At 42.1% G+C, this 26537-nt stretch overlaps 1 long non-coding RNA gene across 8 annotated transcripts in view; it reads left to right on the top strand.

The window, feature by feature from the left end:
* The window catches only part of LOC116278408 (uncharacterized), a 127744-nt gene that overhangs the window by 85455 nt on the left and 15752 nt on the right, over window positions 1-26537 (top strand). For 5 of the 8 annotated variants that reach the window (XR_012071444.1, XR_012071448.1, XR_012071441.1 and 2 more), the window contains 3 exons: window positions 14568-14923; window positions 23726-23770; window positions 25008-26187. This is a non-coding gene — a long non-coding RNA (uncharacterized lncRNA). Of the gene's footprint in view, window positions 1-14567; window positions 14924-16397; window positions 17550-23725; window positions 23771-25007; window positions 26188-26537 lie in introns of those variants that run through there. The other 3 variants (XR_012071445.1, XR_012071447.1, XR_012071446.1) reach the window with 3 other exon arrangements.

Below are 26537 nucleotides of genomic sequence, written 5' to 3'. Positions count from 1 at the left end.
ATTTCACAATGCATTTTCACAAAGGACCATAAATGGAGTCTTGCTGCTTTTGTGGAATTATTAGGGGGAAATAGCTTAGCCAGAGGTATCCTACAGGGTTAGAATTACAATTCTGACTAACTTGTTAGAACTGTCCTTCTGGTGATACATTTTAGAATTTAAAGAAATTTTGCAATAGTACATGACTTCATCTTCCTTTTAAAAACTTTGTGTGTGTGAGAGAGAGAGAGAGAGAAAGAGAGAAAAACAACTTTGCCAAATTGGTCTTCATAGTTCAGTAGTTTGAACAGAAATCTGTGAAAAGATTGTTCTTTAGGAAGTTTTCCAAAAATTATCCCGAGGCAAGAATAAAGTAACTGTGTATTTCAAGATGTTCTTTGGTGGCAGCTAGACAAGTACCGTTTGTAAAGAAATTTTAACATGGAGATACCTAAAGTGCATTGTTGAAATAAAGTGACATATATATTCCAAGGCTCAAGGCTGAGCAGGGTCAGAATTAAGAATGTCTGTTGTTGGCAGAAGACATAGTGTTTGGAAGCTAGAAAACATGGCTATTTTTCTCAAATTAATTCTGAGAAGCAGGGGATAAAATCAATGAGCATATGAATTCAAGCAATCTTCAGACAGAATTTCTAGGAATGCCATCAGAGTGAAGATAAAAATTTTAGAAACTAAAAGAATTAAACATCAAGTTGAATAAATAAAGCCGGAAAAGAAAATGGCATAGGTCTAGTTTTTAAAAGCAGAGAACTAAAGTCGTTAGTTCTTAGCAGAGCTCATGGAATTCCCAGTAAGAGGAAGAGAAAGCAAGAGAACATGATGAGTGCTCACAGTGAATTAGCAGAGCTGCTTTCTTTCCCAGAGATCCCGAGCTGTAAGGAAGCACCCCCCACCAAACCACACTCTACACCTCAAACCCAGCCCCTCGCAAGCTCTCTAGACCCCGAGCTGCATCCCCTCCCATCTTCTTACCCTCACAGAAACCTGGGACTCCCCTTCACTCCAACTGCTGATCTGAGTCTGGTCAATTCTAACCACTTAAGAGCTCTAGGGTCTGTCCGCAGCCACTAGCCTGGTGCAAACCCCGCTCTGTCTCCCGCCTGGCCTGTGGGCAGGAAGGAGCCCCTGTGCTGTAGTGATTAAGCAGTGGGCCCTCCAGAAGGACCTCCCTGGGTCACAGCCTGGTTCCAGCACTTACCAGCCAACCAACGTTGGCCTGGTTGTTCTGTGTCTCACTCTCCTCTTTGGTGGAAGGAGGGGATAATAGCATCTGGCCCATAGAGCTGTATGAAGGTTAAACGAGACACTGTTTATGAAGTTGCTAGAACAAAATACTTGGTCCATGGTTCCATAAGCATTAGCTACCATTACTCCTTATTATTTCCATGTTTCCTTTCTTGCCACATTTGAATCCACTTTTCTGGAGCGATCATTTTCAAATAAACTCTAATCCTTCACCTTCCTGTTGAAAATACTTGCAAAAGTTCTCAGTGGCTTTGAGAAAAAGCCTGAATGCTTAAAGCAGCCTCCTGGGCCAGGCAGGATCTGGGCCCTACCTCCCTCTCCAGCCCCATCCTGCACCCTCTCCCCTTGTTCTCAGGGCTTCAGACACTCTGACCTTCTTTCGGTTCTTCAAACCCGCTGAGCTTCCTCTCACCTCAGGGCTTTTACACAAGCTGTTTCCTCTGCCCGGAACGCCAACTCATCCTTCCCGTCTCGGGCCGGAGCCTCATCACTTCCTCAGGGAGACCTTGCCCGGCCTCTCTAACTAGGTCAAACCTCTCTCTGGCACCCTGTATTTCTCCTCCATGGCACGTGTGGTAATTAGATTAACATCCCTCTCCCCTCTACAGTGGAAGCTCTATGAAGGCAGAGAGACCATTTATTCCAACCTTCAGAGCCTAGCATAGTTCCTGAGTATAACAGTAGGTGCTCAATGAACAACTTTGAAATAAGGAAGGAGGGAGGAAGGAATAAAGGAAAGAAAAGGGCACATCCAAATGTCCTTGCCTGTTCTGGAGGCTGCACTGTCCTGAGGATCTGGGGTGACAACAAGGAACTGTCTCACATCACAAGCCCTGTGTACTTTTCCCACCTCCCACTGACTTTGCTTCTTTAAGGCTTTTAATTCTCAATTCCATCCCAGCATTTATTCTTAGGAGACACGGTCCTTGCGTTAGCACTGTAGTGTGATCTCTGAATGCAGTTTGCGGCCTAGTTTTCCTGGTACAGACATTTGGTGGGCCCAAGAAAGGACAAGGTGATACGTCGCAGGGGAAAATATTCTACCCGAACAGATCCAAATGGGAATCCTTGTCCAGTTTGTCAGCTTGCTGCCTGGCATTTCTGTCCTACATTGAGGGACAATGTACATAAGGAGCTCCAGCACAAACAAAGGCAATGGAGAGAAGAGGACAGAGGAGAGAAAGTCTTCCCACAGCCACTGTGTTCAACCTCCTGGAGAAACCACGAAAGAATGAAGGTAGGCAAAAACAAAAGGAAGCCCTTCTCCGAACTAAAAGCAGAGGAGAGGGGTGTTCCTTCTGCTGCTGTGAGTGAACAAACTCCAGAGGACCCAGAAGAGAAAGAAGGGCAAAGTTAAAAGGGATGTTGTGCCCTTACTTCAACCCCATTCATGAATGAGACCACTGAGGCCCAGAGAAGTGAAGGGGCTGGCCTGAGGTCCCAAAGAGGCCTGGACTCTAGAGGGAGACTGGAGAGGGGACCCGAGGTTAAGTGACTAGGACTTTGAGCTCCTACCCACAGTGTAAGTACTTTGCCCTGATTACATCCTTATATAACGGTGTGAAGTCGTTTCATTACCTCCATTTGATAGATAAGAACACTGAAGCTGAGCAAGGCCTGGCACAAAGATGAAAGCTGTTCAGTAGAAACATTTTGAGGCTGACATTGATCTTGACTCTGCACCTGAGCCCCCTTATCTATAGGGTGACCACATGCTCTGCTTCACCTGAGTTGGCTCTGGTTTATACCTACTGTCCCTGTGTCATTAGTAATAGCACCTCCTTTGTCTCTCAGAAGTGGCCCACGTGGGATAATAAATTTGCTGTATGATCACTCTACTATCTACAAAATGGGAATATTACTATTACCTGCTCATGGGAATCAATGGGATTTTGCACATCGAATGCATGGCATCTGGCACACAGTAAGCACTCAGTAGATGTTAGCTATTATTGTTAATATTAATTATAATTAGAAAGTCATCTGAGGAGGGGGCAGCAGGAGTAAAGCCAAGCTTTCCCACTTGACATTCCCATCACATCTCTGTGAACCACAGTCCCGTTCCCTGGAGTTGTGCGGTGCCAGCTTTAGTGACTTCAACTGACGCCTGGGGAAGGCACCAGTCACTATAGATGAGAGGCTAAGTGGAGGCATCAGCTCTTCCTCTGCCACCTCTGTGCCCATTAGATTCACTGTCTGGGCCTTCTTGGGTCACGTGGTTGAGACTGAACATTAGTTTCTCTTTTATGCTAAAGTCTAGAGCCCAGATTTCTTAAAGAGAAATTGTCAAGCAGAGAATCCTAGAGTGTCTCCTCCCTCAGCCCAGCCCATGCTAATTAAGTGAATGGCTTAAGGGACTTGCCTCTTCTTCAAGATTAAGAGGTGGGTGTGATTATTTTCTCTGGCCCCTTTAAATGTTCTTGATTACGGTAATAAAAATGCTAAGCTCTATTGCCTCTCATTGGAGTGAAGGCAGCTGAAAACTCATTCCCGAAAGAACCTAATTGTTGATGCTAGTGCATCTAAACAGGTGTTTTTAAGATTGCTTTTTCTAATGCCTTTTCAGTGGAAAGATCAATTTAAATGTTGCTTTGAGCTAATCAGTGATTGCTTCTGTATTCATCCAAATTTATATCTTTGACTCTGTGTGCTAGACAAAATATTACCTTCCGAGTCTATAAACTTAAATAAGGTAGGTGATTTTTAATTTAGCTCTTTGTCTTCCTCTGTCTTTCATATTTTGTGCAAAATGTGCATTCTTTTATTATTTAAAAGCTTAGTTTAAATTTCTATTTGAACTTTCAAAGACACCTTTAGCTGTCCTATATCACCAAGCATGGTGCTTGGAGTGGGTGTTCCATGAATATTTGTGGAAAAGATAAATTAATATCTTAACCTGGATTGCAAACAGATTGGATTTGTTGCCTCTAGGTGTTTGAATTCAGGAATTCTTCAAATATTGCCCAGACTTTCTTGGGTCTGTATCTGTGTTTATTTTGTTCTCTGCCTAGAATTTCCTCCATTTCATCTCTCTCTTTGGAAATCTTCCTGTTCATTCATTTGCTCCGTGAATCCCAACCTGCAGTCTCCAAGCAGATATCGTGGAGTCAGTCTTAGAACAAAGGAGCTGGAAAGGGTCACATCTAGTTTTCCAAACCTCACAGCGCTCTGGGCCTCTGTTATCTTATCTGGTGGGTATTTGTGCTCTGACTTCAAGTGCCCATTTTGAGCATGTGAACTTCTTAAGATGAACGGAGAGTAGACTCTGCTGAACCACCTGTGTAGACCAAAAGATTGTAATTCCTTAATGAGTTACAAAAGTTTACAGTTTTAAAGAGTGATTTTTTTAAAGTAGGGTGTACCTGAACATAGAAATGATTAATATGCTTTTCAATCAAGTACTCAAAGCATAGAGCTTTAGAACTTGGAATCTACACGGACTCTTTTCCACATGGAAAGAAGCCCTGGTTCAAAGAGTTCTGGGTCTTGCTAAATAAAGGTCACCTGGCTGGGGAAGACCAGAGTTCAGCCAGCAGATCTCCTGAGTGCTCTTCCAGACTTTTCTTCAGGCATAATTTAACATGTATCAGTTTATCCTTGAGTGTAAAGTACACTTCGTGATTGAATACGGTAACTGGCTAACTGTTCATAGTTCCCCGACTCCCTCCCTTTTAGTGCCTGTTTCTAAGCAGCAAAGTTGTGGTTCAGTGACTTCTGTCTGGATAATATGAAAACAGGGCGCCCAGCCAATTTTGATGAGCTAACTATTTTCCTAAATTATCATGCCTGAGCCAAGGGCCCTAAACCTGCTGTTCCACACTTATCATCGGATCTGGGGGATGGGCCATACACAGACATATCATCAAATGGCTGGAATTTTATATTTAAGATTGTCAAGCAGTGAAAATTGGCATCCTTAGAAATGACTGACAGTTCCCCTTCCTCATTTCTGCTACTCTGTTAGATAAAGAAAAAAAAAAATCAGCATCAGTCTTTGTACAGATTTCTTGCTGAAGACACATGTGACAGGACTGTAAATTTTCACCAGAAACTGATAGAACAGGCACTTCAAAGTGCCTGAAAGACTTTGCAAAAGGTCCCAATTAACAGAATGCAGCTAACACCTCAAAAAACTAAAATTAAATAAATATTACAGTGGGAATTAATCTTGCTCGGAGTGCTGGCTTGTTGGCTGATTGCCTAGGGAGAGTGGTGGCCAGGGCTTGCCAGCTGGCTGATCCACATGCCTATAAAGGATGCGGTCAGCTTACACCTTGGCAAACTATGATTTTGATGGCAATCTTAGCAGTCAGCCGACGTTCTTCCTAGTAGAATGTGTTAGATCAGTTCCTTGCTTTTATTTGAGTAGAGAAAATATCCTGATGGCCAAGGTTAGAAGGACCATGTCTGTACTCTGCTCTAAATGAGAGTTCAAGGGGAGAGTATAGCTCAGTGACAGAGCACATGCTTAGCATGCAGGAGGTCCTGGGTTCAATCCCCAGTACCTCTTAAAATAAATATGTAAACCTCATTAACTCCCCCCAAAAACAAACAAAAAAAGTTAAAAAAAAAAAAAAAAACAACTGAGAGTTCATCACTGGATCAGAATAGATACATACCCTAAAGGAGAATCAAGAGGTAATTGAGGGTGGCACTCATTTAATCCCCAAGTTAAACCAGTCATGCCACTAAAGCAAACCAACTTGCTCACCAACAATCACACATCTTCCCACAAGTTCCGCTGAACAACCATTTTTTTCAAACTCTGAACTCCAAAGCTACTACTACCCTACCCTCTTCTGTTCACTCATATTCAACCATGTGTAGTTGTTATTTTGTTTCTTTTGCATAGATCTGAAGACAGGGATAACCTGGGAGGTTATCCTGGTACCCCCATTCCCAATGGTTAGCTTAGTGCTTTCACATAGAGACAGTCAGTGAATGAAAGAACTGTAAGAGAGCTTCTATTCCAAAATTCATACCGAAAACTACAGCCATTTAAAAACTATTTTTAAAGTTGACAAAATTTCTATATCTCCCAAATGGATTTTTAAAAATTTGTTAAAAACTGCTCCTAAGAGTATTTGTTTTTTAAAAAACAAGCATGAAAAAATAGAAAAAATACTGTGAACAATTTAAAAGACAAATAGAGACTGGGAAAAGCATTTGCAAGGCTGTAGATGTAACTAACAGTGGGTCAGTATCCTTACTATATAAAAGTGGACAAATAACATGATTTGGGAATTTATGAAAGAAGAAATGACCATTTAACATACAGAAGCATTTTCATCCTTACTAGTAACCGTGGAATACAGATGGCAACCAGATACATCTTTTCATCTATCAGATAAGGAAAAACCAGAGTTGTCCAGGATGTGGGTTATTTGATGTGTTCATATACTGCTCATGGCAATGCAAAATGAAACCATTTTTCTGGAGGGCAAATTGTCAATAAATAGTTAAAGGCTTAAACATATGACCTGAAGGAATTCATCCCAAAGAAACAATCAGATAAGTGTGTACGGATGTATGCACAAGCAAACCTGGAGATCCTAAATGTTGGCCAACAGAGGATTGATCAAATGAAGTAAACGATAGCTATACTATTATGTAGCCGTTAAATTGGTAACATTTATGTCTGTTCATTGGAATAAAAAGATATTTACAACATATTAAGAAAAAAAGCAGGCCACAGAAGAGTATGCTCAAGTTTTTGAAAAACATTTATATATACATACACATATATGTCTCTATATATGCATTACACAGACGTATGTTTATATCTGCATGATAGCTATGACTTATGTCTTCTTTACAGTCGTTTTTATACAAAAGGATTGATTGAGCTAAACCCTCTGATAATAAATATGAGGGTTTTCTTCAAACAGACTTATGAAGTTTTAAAAAGTAAAGATTTAGGAACTATATTCAATATATTGTAGTAATATATAATGAAAAAGTATGAAAATGAATATATGTAAGTATATCTATGATTGAAACATGATGCTATACACTGGAAATTGACACAACATTGTAAACTGACTATACTTCAATTTAAAAAAAAAAAGCAAAGATTTAATTGAGCTGACAGAGGTTTGGACATACTGAGGAGTAGACCAGAGGATCTGCAAGAGAACTTTTACTGATACTTGCATGAATAACGGTGAATGCACTCATAGTTTTTAATCCTTGCCAGAGATCAAACTTGGTTAGATTTTTAGACTTAAATATTAGTGAATTTGAAATATGATTATACACATATTCACATATGAACCGGGAGGTTGTATTGTTAAAATCTGGCAAGTCTCCCATGCTTTAGATTTACTACATTTACAAGTATATAGAGGTAATCCTTGACTTACACCTGAACTGAATATTGAAGGATTATTTTTAAGTCTGGAGTTGATTGTGCAATTTCAAATATATGAAGGAGGGGTTACTGTTGGAGAAGTAAATGATAGTAAGAGAGTATGCAAGGAAAAAAACGTAAATGAAGAATCTGTTTTAATGCCATAGAAAATTAGCTAATGGAGAATAGTTTAAAATTACTAAAGTTGAATATAGTAAATCAAATTAGCATTAATATTTTGTGAGTATGTGATTGTGAAAAGATGGACTAAATGACTGTCTTTTTAAAACTATTGGTAATAGAATCAATTATGGTTTATTATTAACTATATTAACAGAAAATGAGCCTTTACCAGCTCCTAGAAATAAGAGTTTGTTATAATAGACTGTGATCCCATATCAACGTATGTAAAACTTGAAGGTTTATAAACCAGCTCCCTTCCCAGAACTAAACTAGATTAGATGATCAATTAATGGCTAAAATGTTATTATATCTCTTTTTAATATTTCTTGTCAAAAACTTACATATTCCTAATTCAACTTGTGTGTCTATTTGCGTAATATAATTTGGTCATAATTGGTTTCATTTTGATTGTCTTTATATTTTGGGTACTTATTATCTTTTCTCTCATCCACCGGGAATTCCAAGGACCAATTTTTGCTCTTTAGCAAGTCAGTAAGGAGCTTCCCACTGAGTGCCTTAATTATTGTTAATTGAATATTGTAAATGGTTTTTCAGGATCACCATCTCAGCAATCCACATGGCATTTTTCTCAGTTAGCAAAAGGTAAAGTACCCAGAATCCCTTCTACTGCTTTCCAAATCAAGCTTCAGTGGTAACTGGTTCCTATAAAAAAATTAGTCTCCTCTTTCCAAATGTCATGTACATATATGCTTCGTATGGCACTTAGAATATGGTGGCTGCTTAATGAATATTAAATGACAGCTGTCCTTTTAAGTAGAATGATTCCAAGTTCCAGTCTGAAAGGGAACAGCCCATTCTGTTTTCCAGAGCTCCCACCACACGTCTCATCCAGCGGGCAGGCCTGGTGCTCCAGGATAGAGCTCTTCCATTGTCATGCACCAGGACCAAGCTTTCTAGGACTTTTTGCTATTCTATAATCAAAAGAAGGAAGAAAAGTAAATACAGAGCTTCAGAAGATCTGAGGCTGTCAGAAATGCTACAGGCAAAAAAATCGGAGAACAGAAAAATCACTGAGCCAGCCTTCCTGTGTATTTCTGGCCTTACAATGCACAATAAAAAAGAAATGAGGATTTTATAATCTGTCTTTTCACCTTTCAAATGATGTCTCTAATTTTGGAGGAGTTTGGGGACTAAGGCTTCAGTGGAATGAAATTATGTTGGAAGTCGGTTTTAGCCACATAAAATCATGCCTTCTTAGTTATTTGTTCTCTTGCTTGCTCAATGAAATCACAACCATTGTTATGAAATCAGGACCAGCAGAAGGCTTTAGACATAATCTAGAGTCTCCTTCCTCATTAAGGTGGCCCATAAATTATCAAAAAAAAAGAGGAGAATCTGTCCCTTAGGAGGGACAGGCTTCCAAAGGCTTGGCTAGTAACCTGTTAGAGTATAAATGACACTTTCTGTGAGGACTTTCCCCTTGTATTTAGCCACTTGCTATTACATTTGTCAGGTATCAGGTTTAGAAACAAATTCAAGGGCCATCTTTAGCAATTTTCTAATGTTGAATGTTATGCACCCTGTGGTGATCATTTTGCCCCAGTTTTTAATTTTCCTATTCTTAATAAGAATTTGCCTACATTTCTCAATCATGTGATCCCTGTATATAGATTTTGTAAGTCACCTCAAATCTTTTGTGATAGGAGACAGATGGGAATGAATAAATGGTGGAATAAATAAAATCATAAAACATGCCCCCAACCTGCAGTTTAAGAGCACTTTTGCTACTTCTGAAGAAGAGCCAGTTATCATTACTTTTTAACAGAGATAGCAATCAGAGGCCCCCCCCCCCTGCCCCGGGCCCCAGCCATTTCTGATGAGGAATGCCCTGACCACCTCCCTTTATCTCCCATTCCTCATTTGCCCTGCAGATTTGGATCAGTGGCAAGCATCTGACCTGAGGGCAACCATGCACTGGCCAGACAATGGCCTCTAATATAACCTGGCATCAACAGGTGCCCTGGGCCAGTCAGATTCAGTCTCCCAAGAGTTTCAAGTGCAACAAGAGTGTGCTGGTTAATATGAGAAAGATGGAACTGAAGGGTCTTAATTAAAGAGGGGCTTGAGAGGCCATAAAGCCACGTGCAAGCTGGTTATGAGAGAGCAGAAACTGTGATGAAGTCAAACTGGTCAGGCGAGAGGAGAGGACAAGTCAGGGGTGCCCGGCCCACAAGACAGAGATGGGAGAAGAGCCGGCACAGGGCAGCCACTATTCCTGGAGGCCTCCACATCTGCTCCCAGTCCACACACCTTCTCCTGGTAAACCTCCCACTTCTCCAAGGAAACCTGACAGACACTTTGTTTTTTGCAGCCAAGATTTTCAACATGTGTCAAAGCATTTTCTTTTCTTGCTGTTTTTCACTCAGTTATAAAGTTTTTACTTGACCACTTTGGGCTTTTTCACTTCGACAATAAGATTTAGAAATTACCTTCTCATGGAAAGATATTTGGGAGCAGAAGTTTAGCGGGAAACAAACAGAAAGGGTTAATTATTCCCATTTTCTTGTCACCAAATAAATACCACATTAAAAATTCCTAAATATTTATGGGAGGAGATTCCCGAACTTCCTCTGATGGCTTGCTAAATTTTCTCACAAATAGTAGAGCTTACCTGCCATGAGGCCCCAGTGTCTGATATTTGTGTATACTGGGGTTTCCCCTCTTTTCTAGTTGCTTTGGGTAGAACATCTGGCTCTTTGGCTCTGCTTCTCCCTGAGACACGTCCCTTGGCTCCACTCAATACATTCCTTGGGTGAGCTGCTTCCTTTTCTAGGGCTCAGTTCCCTAGGAGGGGCCTATTTATCAGGGGGCGGGGCATGGGAGGGGCCTATCAGTCTGTTTCTATATGTGAGGAAGCTAAAGCTTTTTAAACTTTAAACGCTGTCAAACTGACACACGGTGCTAGAAAGAGATCCAGAACTTTTGGTCATTTCCACCTCCTACAAGGGAGACTAGTGGAAATGTTCACTCTCACAGGGGCTCTGTTACAACGGGTGCATCTTAGGTCACCATGTCCGCCATTGTCCTTCATTTATCAGAGCCGCATCAAGTTTTTAGAAATATGCAGACATATAAGCGCCTAGAAATATTAATTTTCATTTCTTCCTGTTCTTCAGGCCTAGAATACCTGCCACATAGAGTTTGTAACCTTAAATCATGAATTTATCATGTCTAGTTTCTTCAGGGGTCATCTGAATGACAACATCGACTATACAGCAAATCAAGTTAGTGTGCCTAATCCAGTTTGGTCATCAGCTGAAAATATCGGAAGGCCTTTTCAGACTGAGTATGTGTGGATGCCAGGTGTTCCAAGAAGTGTAATTCTGAGTCATAGTCTGATACACGTTGGCTGTAGTTGATTCCCACTTAATGGTGACTGAATTTGCCATATTATCTTTCACAGCAGGATCTGCTTATTCTTCCCTTTCTGAACTCTTAACACCTCCTCTATCAAGAAACTTGCTTTGTAAACAACTCACTTTCTCTGGGAGAACCCTGGCTGCTTAGCCATCATCATGCATAGAAACCTTCCCTTCCAGACATTCATGCCTCCCTGTGTCCCACGTAACGTTCTCATTCTGTTTAGCTGGAATGTCCTCTTTTTCCTGTCCAGCTCTCAAGGCCCAGCTTCAGTCTCCACTTCTTTGCAAATTCTTCTCTGATCTCCAGTTCTTCTGAACTTTTACAGGCTTAGCCATTCCAACGTAAGTCTTTATTATAAACTGCAGTGGATTGCTTCCTGCTATTTTGGACAAAATCACAAGCTTTTTTTTTTCCATTTTTAATTTTTTTTAATTGAAGTATAGTCAATTTACAATGTTGTGTCAATTTCTGGTGTGCAGCATAATGTTCATGTCATATATATACATACGTATATTCTTTTTCATATTCTTTTGCATTATAGGTTACTATAAGATATTGAAACAGTTCCCTATGCTATACAATATAAATTTGTTGTTTGTCTATTTTATATATAGTAGTTAATATCTTCAAATCTCGAACTCCCAGTTTATCCCTTCCTCCCCCCCTTTCCTCCCTGGTAACCATAAGTTTGTTTTCTATGTCTGTGAGTCTGTTTCTGTTTTGCAAATAAGTTCATTTGTGTGTGTGTGTTGGTGTGTGTGTCTCTCTCTTTTTTTTTTTAGATTCCACATATAAGTGATATTATGTGGTGTTTTTCTTTCTTTCTGACGTATGTCACTAGGAATGACAATATCCAGGTCCATCCATGTTGCAGCAAATGGCATTACTTCATTCTTTTTTTATGGCTGAGGATTATTCCATTGTGTATGTATACAACAACTACTTCATCCAGTTGTCTGTCAATGGAATTTAAGTTGTTTCCATGTCTTGGCTATTGTAAATAGTGTTGCTATGAACATTGGGGTGCATGCATCTTTTTGAATTAGAGTTCCCTCCAGATATATGCCCCAGAGTGAGACTGCTGGATCATATCATAAGTCTATTTTCAGTCTTTTGAGGAATCTCCATACTGTTTTCCATAATGGCTGCACCAAACTACAATCCCACCCACAATGTAGGAGGGTTCCCTTTTCTCCACACCCTACCCAGCATTTATCCTTGGAAAATCACAAGCTTTGACCTGGAACTGGGACCATGACCTTTACTATGACTTTATGCTCCACATGTCTTTCATGAGCGCATTCACCCTCACACCCAAAAATGTGTTTTGGTTGATTCACTTCATCTCTGCTCTCTTCACATGTGGCAAAGTGGTATGAAGCACAGTCACCATCCCTTCTTCTGGAGGAAAAGCTAGAGGGGGCACAAACCCACTTCCATATTTGAATCATTCTGGAAAAGGACTATTTGTTCCTCCCTGCAGGAGGACAGCCTGGAGAGAGAGGGCAGCTTCCCGGTTCTTCATAAACCTGCTTCATTAAGTTATTCTACAGGAATGCTTAGATGCTCCATCGTGTTTGTGTTCAAGCATAAGTATAAAAATCCATTCCAAAAGGAACCCTGAATGATTTTTTAAAATGATCTTTCTAGCGTGGACAAGTGAGCACTGACCTGGTAGGCTTAGCCATTGTCAATGCCATCGTGTCATTACTGCTCCCCTCCTCCCTAACTCACGGGGAGGAAATAGCAGTCACAGTGCAAATATTTAATTTGAAATGTTACAAGAAGAATTTTTATATACCCTGATATCAAAGATGCAAAATTATTACCATGCAATTCAGTGGCTACAAGATTTTTGATAATTAAAGTTATTGTGGCTTTGCTTGTGACCAGTAGGTCTGAGCTTGTAAGACAAGCCCTATAAAGCCTGGCTGATTTCCCCTAAGCCCCAGGACTGGAAATTAGGTTGCTGCCACCAGGGTTTTCACATGACTCACCTCTTCTCCAAACTCTCTCTGCTGAGGCAAAGCATTTTGTACACTATCCAGTCAGTACCTTCAAATGAGATCATGAATGTGAGCAAACTTTGTAAGTGTCCCCTTCACTGTGGGGGCTTAGGTCTGATAGCAGTGACCAGAGTAGCATAGACAGTTGCTGTCACTAATCCAATCCGCAGGACTCTAGGCCAAGGTCTTGGCTTCTTACTCTGGGGTAAAAGGAGACAATACCTTTCTATCCTACTGCCTCTAATCCCGGGTCCCGACAAGTCGCTTAAACTAGCTGCAGGATGAGCAGAATCAGAGCAGAAGATGGGAGGGGCAGGGAAGTATCCATATCCAAGTGGGGAGCAGAGCAAATGCTAAACACCCAGGGGTGGTTCCTGCTAAGGGTGGGCACCAGTGGAGATGGGCTTGGGAAATACAAGTCTAGACTGGGTTGCTCATGGCAGTTCTGCTCTGGGGAAATCTCTTTTGAAGGCTGGAAGCCCTGCAGTAATCTGCCATTGTTAAAAGAGCACAATTCAGAATGCAGACTGCCACACCAAACATTTAGAACAGAAAAAGAATGAATTTAGAAAGAGTCAGAAGTCTTGGATTCATGTTTCATGCAGTGGGGTACTAGAGCTGGCTCATGAGAGCCAGGGCATCTCTTCCCAACTCCACACTTGAGGATGGTGGGTTGATGCATTGAAATTAGCCATTGTTGGAATACTTACAACACAGACACTGGCAAACAATAAAATTCAGTGTTGTGGGATTCTCCCCACCCCCACCGCAGAATCCCCACTGCATATCTGCCACATCAGCCCTGTGGACCTGGGTGAATTTTTCAACTTCTCCAAACCTTGGGTGATAGCAATTTCACAGGGGTATTGGTGTCAATAAGACAACTTGGAAGTGCTCTGTTATTTGTAAATGTTCTACAAGTAATAGTTTTAATTATTTGAAGTAAAAGGTTAAATACAGAGTTTTAACATTTATTAAAAGTAAAGCATATAATGGTCACCTTTCATTACAAACTTAAATAAAGATATAGGACAAGATTGGAAAGGATTGCTTCAGAAAGGAAGCAGCATATTTGTGTCATTTAAAACTAACCTGTGCAAGTTCAGCCTAATTGGCTCTGGCTTCAACAATAAAGTGAATTCACGGTCACCTAGGCTAAAAAGGTCAAAGAGAGTGCCAGCTTAATTCAACTGGCTTAATCTAGCAGCACAGTGAATGCTGTTCTAGAACAGGATGACCATGTGTTCCTGTTTGCCCAGGATAGTCCTGTTTATGCATCCTGTCTGGTCCGGCATTCGTCTTGCCCGGCGTCATTCTCAAAGTTGTCCTAGTTTAGAAGATAAATGAGGGGTTTACTTAACCAAGGTCTGTTCACTCTGCTCAGTGTTTCTGTGTTGCAGGAGTCACCATCGGGTATCACGTGATCCGTTTTCCCCTACCTGTGGCTCCAGCCTCTTCCATGTGGATAGCAAAATATCTGGAGCAGCTGCAGACTTCACTGCCTAAAACCGCCCAGTCTAGTGGGACAGAAAATCTCTTCCAACAGCACCTACACGAGTTCAGACAGAATCACTGTCTGATTAAAGTCACCTGGCCATTCCTGGAGCATCTGTTTGGGGAAATGGATTCACGCATGGACTTAGTTCATCACATTCCCGCCTAGAGTCGCCATGAGATGATTCCACACAACGCACATAACTGAGAATGAGGAAGGGTGGATTCTCCCAAGGAACAGCAAGTAATGGCCGCGGAAGAGGTGAGTGGATACCAGAGAGGTGACCAGAATGATCCGTGGCACTGCAGAGCAGTGAAAGTGCTGGCGTAGGAGTCGGCTGACCCAGCTTTTAGCTTTTCCACTGGTGTGGGGATGGCGGGCAAGCTGTTGCATGCCTTAGGCCTCAGTTTCCAGTAGGATCATGTGGAAAGGCAGGACTGCAGGATTCCAAAGGTTCCGTTTGCTCTCTGTGTTTAATTTGTGGCTATGTTCTCTCATTAGTCCTTCAGGGTTACCAATCCCAGGTTTATTTTCTTACCTAATTTTTCTTACTGGGCCCAAACAGAGCTGCTCACCCTGGCTTTATTCCTAATTCCAGAAACATTTCCACTCCAGTCGGTGGAGATCTGAAATGTTCCGTTGCTCCTATTAAGTCAGTCACATTCTTTAACTGGCTAACTTTGCCCACAGTTTACAACTTGTGTCAGGCCCCGGGAAGATTTGCTTTTAGTTTTTTCCCTGTGAACGAAACAAGTCATAAAAACAGATTTATATCATGGTTTCCTTACAGCTGCATTTCATCCTAGGTTTCTTTAAATCAAGAAATTGACTAACATAATGGCTGAATGAATAAAACACAGCCACAGTGAGTGACTGCCTTTAGCAAACTGAGAGGGAGTCTTATTATTTAAATGTTCCTGGTTATATTAAGTGGAGCAAAAGCCTTGGAATCGAAAGTGAGAGAAATAGGCAGCCAAGTTAAAAATGCTACCAAGCTGTAAATAAAATATGAAACTAGCTTAGAAGGGGAGCATTACACAGAAGTTAGACACTGATATATAGTTCCTAATTGTGAGACGTTTGTGAAAGGTGACATGATACCTGTCCATTATCCACAGCAGCCCGGAAATGCAGATTACATGAATAATTCACCAATCCAGTGCCCTTTGTTACAAAGCCTAGTCCATAAAATAACTGCTGATATGAAGGAAGAAAAGACGTTAAAACGCCAGTGTTCTGTGTCACACACGGAAACGTGTTCAAGGCAGTTTCATTATAAGCCTATGTTCCAGGTCGCACCAGTAACTAAATAATTAACATGTGAGACTTTATCAGGTGTAACAAAGAAGGGGCTTGGGCCCTGGAAACTATATCCCCAAGGGAGGCTGCATGAGGGAATCTTCGGTATCAGAAACACATCATCACATATCTCATAATTTTCTCACACTCCCATGCAGTACACAGTCCTTTAAAAAGGCCAAGTCTGAACTTTTGTTTTAGAATCATGAAATTGTAGAATAATAAATTTGGAAGGTCACTGAGAGAGAGCCTACTCCACTGGCTTTTAGAAGCAACAGAAACCTTTTTTCAAGGACACAGTACAAGACAGATAAAAGTTGGAATTATTTTAGTCTGGGGGCAGTGGTGAGGAGGATTATAAGATGCAGCAGGGATCTGCCTACTCAGCTGCCCCCTGCCCAAGCACCTACTGGGATCCAGCTGTCCCATTTCACAGATAAGAAAACTGAGGCTCCTGAGAGGCAAAGGGCTCCCTGAAGTCCCAGAGTGAGTCTGCGGCAGACCTGAGCCTGGAAGCCAGACCACCGCCTCTCCTGCAGCACACATATACAGCTGGAGGTACAGCTTATCTACACAGCCACGTGAGCAGCCGGGATTTGGAGAAATACCAGTTCTGCAGCTCTCAGGATTTCACGAGTGAGCATGAGGAGTGGAAACAACTGACTCTTTCGTTTGTGGCCTGGGCCCAGGCAGCCTGATACCTACACCCCCCTGCCTCTTCTATTCCCGTGGTTGCCACGGGGCCAAGGTCAGAGGTCATGGGCCAGGTGGAAGGTGGGTCTTTGACATGCCCAGGGGACTGGGCTGGCAGCCATAGGTAACCAGAGCCAGCCAGCCAGCCAATCCATCTGCTTCCCTGGGATGCTGTGAAGAAAAGCCTCACTGGACGGAGCTGCAGAGGCGGCTGACTCCACGAGTGACTCCAGCAACACCGTGGAGAAAGATTTTTCTCGCCCCTACAAGATGGTTCATTCCTTGTAGCTTCCTTCATAATGAAGATTCCAGCAAAGAGGAACCAAAAAAAAAGTTTTGTTTCATGGAGTTTATGTAGAAAAGAGCACCTTCTTTCTCATTTTAGGCTTATTTGCTGCCAAGGTTTGGCTTTGTTTTTTGAAAATTTGCAAGGTTTTGTTCCTGTGTAAACCTACTGGGTGCAAGTGCTTTGGCGCCAGTGTTCGCTAATGTTTGCTGTTTTTCTCTAATTGTCCCCAAAGACAATTTGTATATATATATATTTAGCTTTTAAAGAGGTTAACCTACAGGGAAGTGCTACTGGGAAAGGAAACCAAATGTCTGATGTGGTGCAAAGGCAAGTATAACTTCAAGGCATTCTGAATTTGTCTCTCTATAATCAGTCATCACTTTTAGAATGAACACATAATATTTAGTTATATATAGAAATAATAATTTGCTGCTGGTTTGTTGTGAAGAGCTGAGGTTGATAACTTCATGCTTTGACTTTGATGGTTTCAACTAGTGTGAAACAGAAGAAACTGGACATCTTGTTACATCTACTCAGAGATGGATTCTCTCAGTGTGTATGTCACTATATTCCTTTGTGTGAAGACAAGAGAGTTTCTTTCAACAAATGGAGGTGATTATTAAATGAATCAGTGATTATCTAAACCAGTTAATGCTCATTTAAGTAATGCTTCCATCTCTCTCAGGAATGATCTGGAACACTCCTTTTCTAGTAAGAGGCTGGTGGAGCTAAAACAGCTGAGTGTGAATCCTGGCAAATGGATGGACCTCCCTGAGCCTCAGTTTCCTTATTTGTAATTGGAGCATCGTGATGGTGATAGCAGTGCCTGTCTCCCATGATGGCTGTGAGCTTTGTGGCTCCCTCATCTGCCGGGCAAAATCCTTACCCAATTGGGTCGTAGTCTAGCTTCCCAGAAAGCTGGGGCTGAGACAAAGGCTTCTCTGCAAGTTATTTATTGTGCATGAGATTTCAGGATGCTGGACATGAGACAGGGGAGCCAAGCAGGGAAGGAAGCAGGCCTGTGTGATCATGCATCACCGAGGTGGCTACTGCTAAGGGTGGTCATTTTTAACCAAATAGTATAAAACACCCAGTGAACTTCAAATTCCAGAACAAAATTCCAAACAAATTCCAACAACAAAAATTCCAAATTCAACAACAAAGAATTTTTTTACTGTAAGTATGTACCATGCAATATTTGGGACATGCTTCTAGTAAAAAAAGTCTTTGTTGTTAGTCTGAAATTCTAAGTGAACTGCATTCTGTATTGTATCTGACAACCTTGGCCCTGCTACCAACTGCTGGATATCATAGGACTAAGAAGTAGTATGAAATCCATCTTGGGATTGAGCCAGTATTATCATTCCCCATCGCCAGTGGTCAAAGTTAACGTTCCCCATAGGTCATAACTTGTCGAAGGCTTTCTGTGTTGCCCATGTGGGGCTGAATGGGTTCCCATCACACTCTGCAGGGCTGGATCAGAAACCTCTGTTGAGGGGCTGTCAAGTGTCTCCTGTGTAAGGCTGAGCAGAGACAGTAGAGGTCAGACACAGGACCATGGTACCAGACGCGTCACACAAATGCTGAAGGGCAGTGATGGAGAGAACAAATCGGAGAGTGTGCGTTCAAATCTCAGCTCTGCCACTTAGTGCGGCAGGTTGTCTAAAGTTTCCTTGTCTCACTTTCCTCATTTTTAAAACGAGGATAATAGTAATGCTCACATAGTAGGGTTGTGATGAAGAGCAAAAGCAAATATAAAGTTCTCAGAATGGTCCTGGGGACATCCTAGGTGTTGGCCATTGTTATCCTGAGGGTGGTAGATTCTACTCCTGGAGCTCGGCAGCTGGTGTATCTTGAACACCTTGCAACTAATGGTGTTGCCAAATTTTGATCACTGTCTTAAATTTTTTTTTCCATATAAGTCTAAATGTTACCATTACCTGGTTCATTTGGTTGTTCTTTAGCACCAAGAAGAATTATGTTTTGCTTTGACTGTGGTGGTTTATATAATTGAGGGGGAAAGGGTTTTCACGTCCCAGTGAACACGTGGTCTCCCTGTGGAACCAGCTAGAGACTCTGAGCTTCTCCCTGACCCTCTGGCCCCCTCAACCTGTTGTATCCACTTCATCCAGCGCCACAGCAGCCGCTCAGCTTGGCGCAGTCTTCTGACACAGAGGTAGCCGTATGTCCCAGTGCTTGCAGCAAAGATAGATCCTGTGTATTGATCAGGTTGTAAATGTATGTATATCCCCATATACTGTGATTAATAGCAGTTCTTTGAAACTTGCTTCTTTGGCCCACTGTTCATGTCTCAATTGTTCAAGTGGCCCGCCAGAAATTCTAAAATTTGAAACTGGGCCTTCAACACAAAATTGCTGAAAAATGCTGGCCTAAAAAGTCTTTCAAGCGATGCTTCCTCCACAAAACCACCCTCCCACTCTGCTCAGAGTTAGACGCTGGCCCCTCTATACTCTTGTTGGACTGCTGCCAGTGCTCGGTCTCAGCCTGGGTTGCAGAGCATCTTCATTGCTTGTTTCCTGAGCTCCTTAGGGCAGCAGCCTGTTGGTTCATCTTTGTATCTCTAACCCCAGCTCATTCCTGGTGCAAGGCTGATTTCTCCAGTGGGCACAGTATGCACTGTGATCAGGGCCTACAATACCTTTTAGGGGTCCATGAAAATGTTTTAGTTTCTCTTAAAATCAGAAAAAAAAAAGAGCTATCAAAGTACAAACGGCATTCTAATTTTTCCTCATATAAGGAAAAAAATTTTTTTAGGGCCCACAAAAATCTATTAAACTCTTAATGTAATTTTTTTAATGGAGGAAGGGGCCCAAGAAATTGAAAGTGACTAGGGCCCACAAAAGTCATAATGTGGTCCTGGTGTTGAAAGAATAAGTAAACGAATGAGCAAATACATAATGACTATAAAAAAATGCTTTGCAAATGACTAAGTACCGTAAAAATGTAGCTTATTATTAAAAGCTGATGATTTTATTGCTGTTGTAGAGTTCCCCTGCCCTTTAGGACATTCCACCCTAAGGAGTTTCAATTATTTTTCCAAACTGAAAGCTTTTCTTAGTCATTCATACTCATATTCTCTTCCTATGAAATACAATCTCTAAGTGGCTCTGTATGAAGAATATTTTAGTGTGGATGGAGAAGGGGTGGTGAATGCACAGAATATAAAGTCCCCACTAGTCAGAGGAGCTACCCCAGTGCCCCACACTTCAAGTGAACCTACCGTAGAAAACTGAGCTCCTACCAAAGGTAAACCAAAGTGACTTATTTTTCAAAAAAAGGGATTTATGAGCCTTAACCTTCATATATGTATAATCAACAACCCACCCCCATGGCTCACCTCTGAGAAAAGTGAACTCAAGTATTTCTGGGGCGATCTGGTGCTATAGTCTGTCCTCTGAGTAAGCTGATGACAAGTGAATCCTATCCGTTTCTCTCTTGGGAAATAGGAAGACGAAAGACACTGATGCTCAGAATATCCTCCAAGGGGTGCTGAGAGTGTTCTGACCTGGAGATCGCTAGAGGAAATGATACTCTGGGCTTCCTCACATCGCCAAACAGAATCTAGGCACGTCCTTTTCTTGCGATCTTGAAGAGATTAATCAGACAAGAAATAGTAATAGTCCTTATATTATTAATACAAATATTAATAATAAAAGAAAGAATCTTCACTTTCTGAAATTATTCTTAGTAGGATTCCTTTGAAGTATGAGTTCTTGTAGTGTATTAAAATATGAGAGTACAAAATGATCATGGGTGGTGAACTTAAAGAAAGAGGCTTTGCCCCCTTTTCTTTCTCTTCTAAGCTTTCTGTAATGTGACTAGATCAGTCTTAGAAGAATAAGACAAACAAGAGTTATAATGTATGGGGCCCCAAGCCCTGCTCTAAGCTCTTTATATACAGTTTCTCATTTAAAGAGAGAATTTAGTTGCATGTCCATAAACTGGGCTTTTCCACCACTTGGTCCCACTTGGTGCAGAGGGGCAGGGAGAGTTCTTATGAAAACAGACTTCTGGATAGAATGGTCGTGATCAGGCTTCCCAGGAGCGGGGCAGCCAAAGAGCAGAGAGCGAGAGGAGCAAAGCTCCACCACCTCTTGAGTGTCTCCAGCTATTCCAAGCATCTTACATCCATGAATAAATGTCATGATGGGCAACTTTGGGGGAAGGCTCCTGTGTACCAGGCACTATTCCAGGTGTTTTTATGTTTATTAGCTAATGTTCCCAATATGCCAATAACATAGGTCCTATTATTACCACTCTCATATCATAAGCAAGGACACTGAGGCAGAGAGAAGCTTAGTGTCTTAGCCGAGATCACCCATCTAGTAGGGCATACAGGTCTGGAACCCAAACTCTGCAGCTCTGGAGGGCTCCCAACAATTCTAAGAAGTCGGGACTTTCATTATCCCCATCTGACATACAGTGAACAAATGATTTAGAGAGGCTAGGTGACTTCCTTGAATAGCAGAGCTGAGAGGTTTACCCAAGCAGCCAGGGCCCTGGCACCAACGCACTGAATCTTTTCGATGTAGTCTCCATGTTCAGGTTGGAGCCTCCAGCCTGTTTGTTGAGAATGGATATAATAGTGACGAAGAGAGGCTGGTGGTGAAAGGAGGTGAGATGATGCTGGGGGTGGTGAGGGTCGGGTAGAGTATGGAAGAGGCTCTGGGGAGTATGGAAGAGAGGAAAAGGGGAGCAGCTCTGTGCTTTATGGAATGTAGTGGAGCTAGTGCCGCTTTCCAGGACACAAGAAGGGGAAACAAATCAGAACACAGAGAAAGCAGAGAGACTGAACAGAAGCACAGGGGGCAGAGAAAGGGCGGCACTAGAGGTGAAAAGAAAGAGAAGTCAAACGTATTATAAAGAAGGCTGTAGTATAAGTGTCCAGGGAAGTCCTGAGCCACCTGCTTATGGAGAGCCAGCGTTGGGTGGGTGAAGTGGCAGCTCAGGGACAACCTAGCCCCTGAGCCTCTGCACGATGGCCACAGGCAGGAACATCAGGCAGGTTGTTTCTCCGTGGGGGTGACGCACACATGAGGATTGTAAGATGAGGCCCTTGGGGCGCTGCTCACAACGAAAACATTGTACGGGCCTTCTACACATGACTCAGTGTGTATTGTGCGTCTAATTGAAAAAAGATCAGCTTTACCTACAAGTGCAAACGTGTTGGCTGAGTTGAAGCGAGTGCACGATTACATAAGAGATGAAAATCCCTGGGGAGCAAGCAGTTTACCACCTCGTATGGGATATACAGGATCCCTAGAGGGAAAGTGCCAGGCGACTCCTTTGCCAACTGTGAGAATAGCTGTGGTTGGACTGGGTGTTTTATTTTGTTTTGTTTTCACCCCAGTGTTTGGCACAGAGTCCTGAACACTGAGTGGGGCCCCTGAACCCTGCCTGACACCAAACTGCATTCTCTAATGTCATTCCTATTTTACTTTGTATGAGGAGGACTGGATAACAACAGAGGGGAAAGGGAAAGAGTAATCGAAGTGTGTTTTTTCGTGAAAACTTAATGTGCTAAGCTTGTAAGAAATAGAGTGTAACATTTAAAAATAGGGACTCTGGGGCTAGACATAGTTTCAAGTCTTGGTTCTGTCATGTTGTAGCTGTGGGACGTTTGACGAGTTACTCAATCTCTCTGAGCCTTATTTTTTTATCTGTAAAATGGGTATAATAATAGGTTCGCCCTCTAAGAGTCCTTGTGAGAACTGTATGAGGCAGTATAGGCAAATAGCCTAGTTTAGAACCTGGCATACAGTGCCCAGCAAGGGTTGGCTAGTATTATCATTTGTAAAATGGTAATGTTAACCTTCCGAGATCCCTTAAGGGATGTTAAGATCTGAAACAAAAGGTTAGCAAGATATGAGCTCTTTAAAAAGTACTTATTACTATCTATTTTATACTATGCAGTATGGTATAATAAAAGTAGTTGGACACAGGGTTAGAAGACTTGAATTCTGGTCCCCGGACCTTCATCTCTTCATCACTTAAGGAATGGGTTAAAATAAGTCTTTTTAAAAGTCCTTTTCAGCTCTGAAATCTTGGGACCTCAGTGCCCATTCATGCCCCTGCCTGTCTACAGCAGGAAAGGGGAGACCCTCAATCTGGGGGCTTGTGCCTGTCGCTCCCATTCCCTGCCAGCCTTCCAGGGCCCTCGTTGATCAACTTAAAGAGGAAAAAAGAAAAGTGCTCACACACACCAGGGAAGATGTCCCAGATACTTTAAGTAAAAAAAAAAAAGGCAACTTGAAGACCTATGTGTAATTCTATTGCATAAACATCCTAGAATAATTTTTAAATGTAGATTTGTATATGCAAGGATTATCTCTTGGGCAGGAGTAAGAGAAATTTTACTTTGGACTTTAAACATGTCTATATTGTTTGAACATTACGCTGTAAGCATGTTTTATTTGATAATCAACACAGTAATAATAACAAAGATGTAAACAGAATTAAAACATGTTCGTTATAGGCAATTCGGCAAAAAAAAGAGTGAGAGAAGTCCCTTATAATCCACCCCAACCTAGAAATATTGCTATGTTAATTTATATTCTTTCAGTCTTTTTTCTATATGTATATACCATGTAGAAATACACTTACGTATTTACAAAGCATAATCATATTGTCCATGATGTCTTATAATGAGCTTCGCTTAACCACATACTGTTTGTAGGTTTCCATGTCATTAAGGTTTCTTCTATGATCCACAGCATGGTTCTAATGGCTTGCTTATTTTTTTCCATATTGTATGTGGCCAGTCTTCTATTGCTGAACATTTTGGCTGTTCTTCGTTTCCCCCCATTGTAAGTATTGACAGACTTTCGGAGAATAATGAATCGCTGCAATGTTTGGCTCGGTTTCGCTCTTTGGGTCGAGCCGGCCGCTTGGTCTTTCTTCTTGCTTTTTGTATCCTTTAGCTTTTGGGTGGAGGCCCAGAGAGCTCCACAAGGGGTGGTGTGTGTTTAAGAAACTCAGCTAAAGAAACAAACGGATCACAAAGAGCTCTGAACCCAGAGTGTTGGGAAAATGCTGAGCGTTGTAATTGGCCTAACGTTGCTCCTGTGAGAAATGCCATCTCCCTAGGCCTCCAAAATCCTGGCAGGGATTTTAACTTTTCTCATCCAACTGATGACAGACAAATATTCCTCACTTCAACAGTTATGTGCAGCCCCCCTAAATGTTTCCTCAAGTCTGTCAAACACTGACTAGAAATGCATACCAACTCATCTTTGAGGATGGAAAAGGAGGCATGGTGACATCAGCAAGTCAGGACTGCGGGCTGTAGGTTTCATGGAAGAGATAGCCTCTTGGACAGCGCTGGCCCCTGCTCCCTGAGCCAGGCTGTTGGGCCAGTTGTGACTCAAGAAGGAATGCCACTGACAAGCCATGGGCATGCCAGGGAATTACTCAGCACATGCCAACAAGTAACCTCATACGATAATCAAGTGCGAGCCAATCTACGAACGCTTTGCGTAACAGCATATTTGGATTTGGGGCTTAGCTTTCAGGGCTTGAGTTTCACATTTGCCTGAGCTCCCTCCCAGGGCCGCTCCTGTGTGCCCTGCCTCTGCTTGCAAGTGCAGAGAGCAGTTCTTTCCAGAGCCAGAGCTGGGCTCTCCCCTTGAGGTAGTGCAGAATCCTGCCAGGGATCAGCCATGTCTCATCTGTCCACCCTCCTTCTTCCAGCCTCACTGCTTCTACACCCACCCCGGGTCTTCCCAGTTGACCTCCTTTGCTGTTGGGACACTTAATAGTCATTCCTGGTATTATCATGGCCCTCGATACACTTTACCAACAAGAGAGAGGTTTGTTGACTGACAACTGCTGATATAACAAAATTCTATCCAGTCCTGATGGTAAGAATTGGTAAAGTATTACTGCATCAACGGGTATTTGGGCTGTGTAAGAGCCTCTGAAGGGACAGAGGAGCTTACAGATTTTAAGGCCCCTCACTCCTGCAGATTTCGTAAGAGCTGAGAGTTTGATGGTTTTAATTTAGCATCCACATGATGGTGATACCTTCTCTGCTTTCCTACACAGATTTGCTATGGAACAGCAGACACAATCTGGGATCCCCTCAACTTGAGCCAAATGCCCTGGCTGGCCCACCCACCTCCTCAACACTGCCTCGGTGCATGGCAGGGTTTCCTCAAGGCCTTGAGTATTTGTGTGCTCAAGGCGGTATTGAACATGAAGTGTGCTAACAGCAATATCTTAAGTGAGAGACAAAGACTGGTCATAATTCCTCCAATGAAGGAAACTGCTTGCTTCAAACTCCAAGCATGAAAAAACTGTTCCCATGAGATAGGGCTTTTAAATTGTCCCTGCCCTTGCCACAGTGTTCCCTGAGATAGAACTCTGAGCTCGCCAGGGGAACATGGTTGTGACTGGAATGCCCAGGTTAGAGACAGGAAGAGCTGCAGCGTCAGTCAGCAGCAACTACGCTAGAGACACAAAGCCTTCCCCAGGAAAAGGTTTTAATAAGGACTGAAAACCTAAACATAGTACTTTAAAAAAGAAACAAATCAGTAATTAAAGATGCCGAAGAAAGAAGCTGACATTCTGACACAGACCTAATAATAAGACTTCATGGGATGTTCAAAAGTTCTCCAGAGTAGGTGTGAACAATTAGATTCTCCTTGCCCCATCCCTTAGGGGTTCCCCCACCCCTTTTTTTTAAATAAAGAAGAACTAAAGGTTGATATCTGAACCCATTACATAGTGAGCTTATTACCAAATGTGGGTTCCATCATTCTCAAAAAAAAAAAATCCCTTTCCTTTCAGAATGAAAGAGAACTCCTCCACCTCCTGTTAACTATGGATGTATTGGGGCTGGTGGAATCCTTACTGTGTGTAATTTTAAGCATGGATGGCAGGAAACAAAGGATACCCAACTAGGCAGCTATCAGTAATTTTTGTAGCATGGGATAGTCCTGCTATCCAAGGTCATGATGAAAGTAAAATTTCTTTCAAAGTAAAAAATATACTACTTGTGTTTTACTAGTGCAAGAGTAACGCACACTAATTATCAGTGCTTTATTGGTAGTTACAAGCCTCCAAAAATCTCAATGAGTTGAACCTACACTACCTATCTAAAAGAACATGAAATGTGGCCTCCAGTGGTAAGAGTAAAAGGAAAGACTCAATTTGGGAAATACTGTGTACAGTTTGTCATAGAAATTAATCCAAAGCCTCCAAATTATAAAAGATAATTCTTGAAGCTTCAAAGAGCCATTTCTTTGATACGAACTTTGTGAAGATTATTCAAAAGTTTTAAAGTCACACAACCTGCGAGCCCACCTCAGGTTCATAAGGAAAGTTGTGGAGCTTAGGGTGAAAGCACAGATGTTTGGCCTCTGATGCTGATGCGGAAGGAGCCGTTCGCAGGAAGGACCCAGCAGAACCTTGGAGCAGTGCTGCCCTCACAAACAAATCTCAGTAGCCTCCGCCCCTAAAGATAGTGCCATTCAGCTGGGCCACACCTGCTGAAGCACTAGCTTCCCTTGGCGGCAGGGTTGTCCCTGGAGTTCATTCTCTGAGGTCAGCAGGGGTGTGGGTGTCCCAGTCATG

The sequence above is a fragment of the Vicugna pacos genome, chromosome 3 (assembly GCF_048564905.1).
Source record: "Vicugna pacos chromosome 3, VicPac4, whole genome shotgun sequence".
Taxonomy (NCBI): Eukaryota; Metazoa; Chordata; class Mammalia; order Artiodactyla; family Camelidae; genus Vicugna; species Vicugna pacos.
Note: the sequence above shows the minus strand (reverse complement) of the source record. Positions and strands in the feature narration are given on the sequence as shown.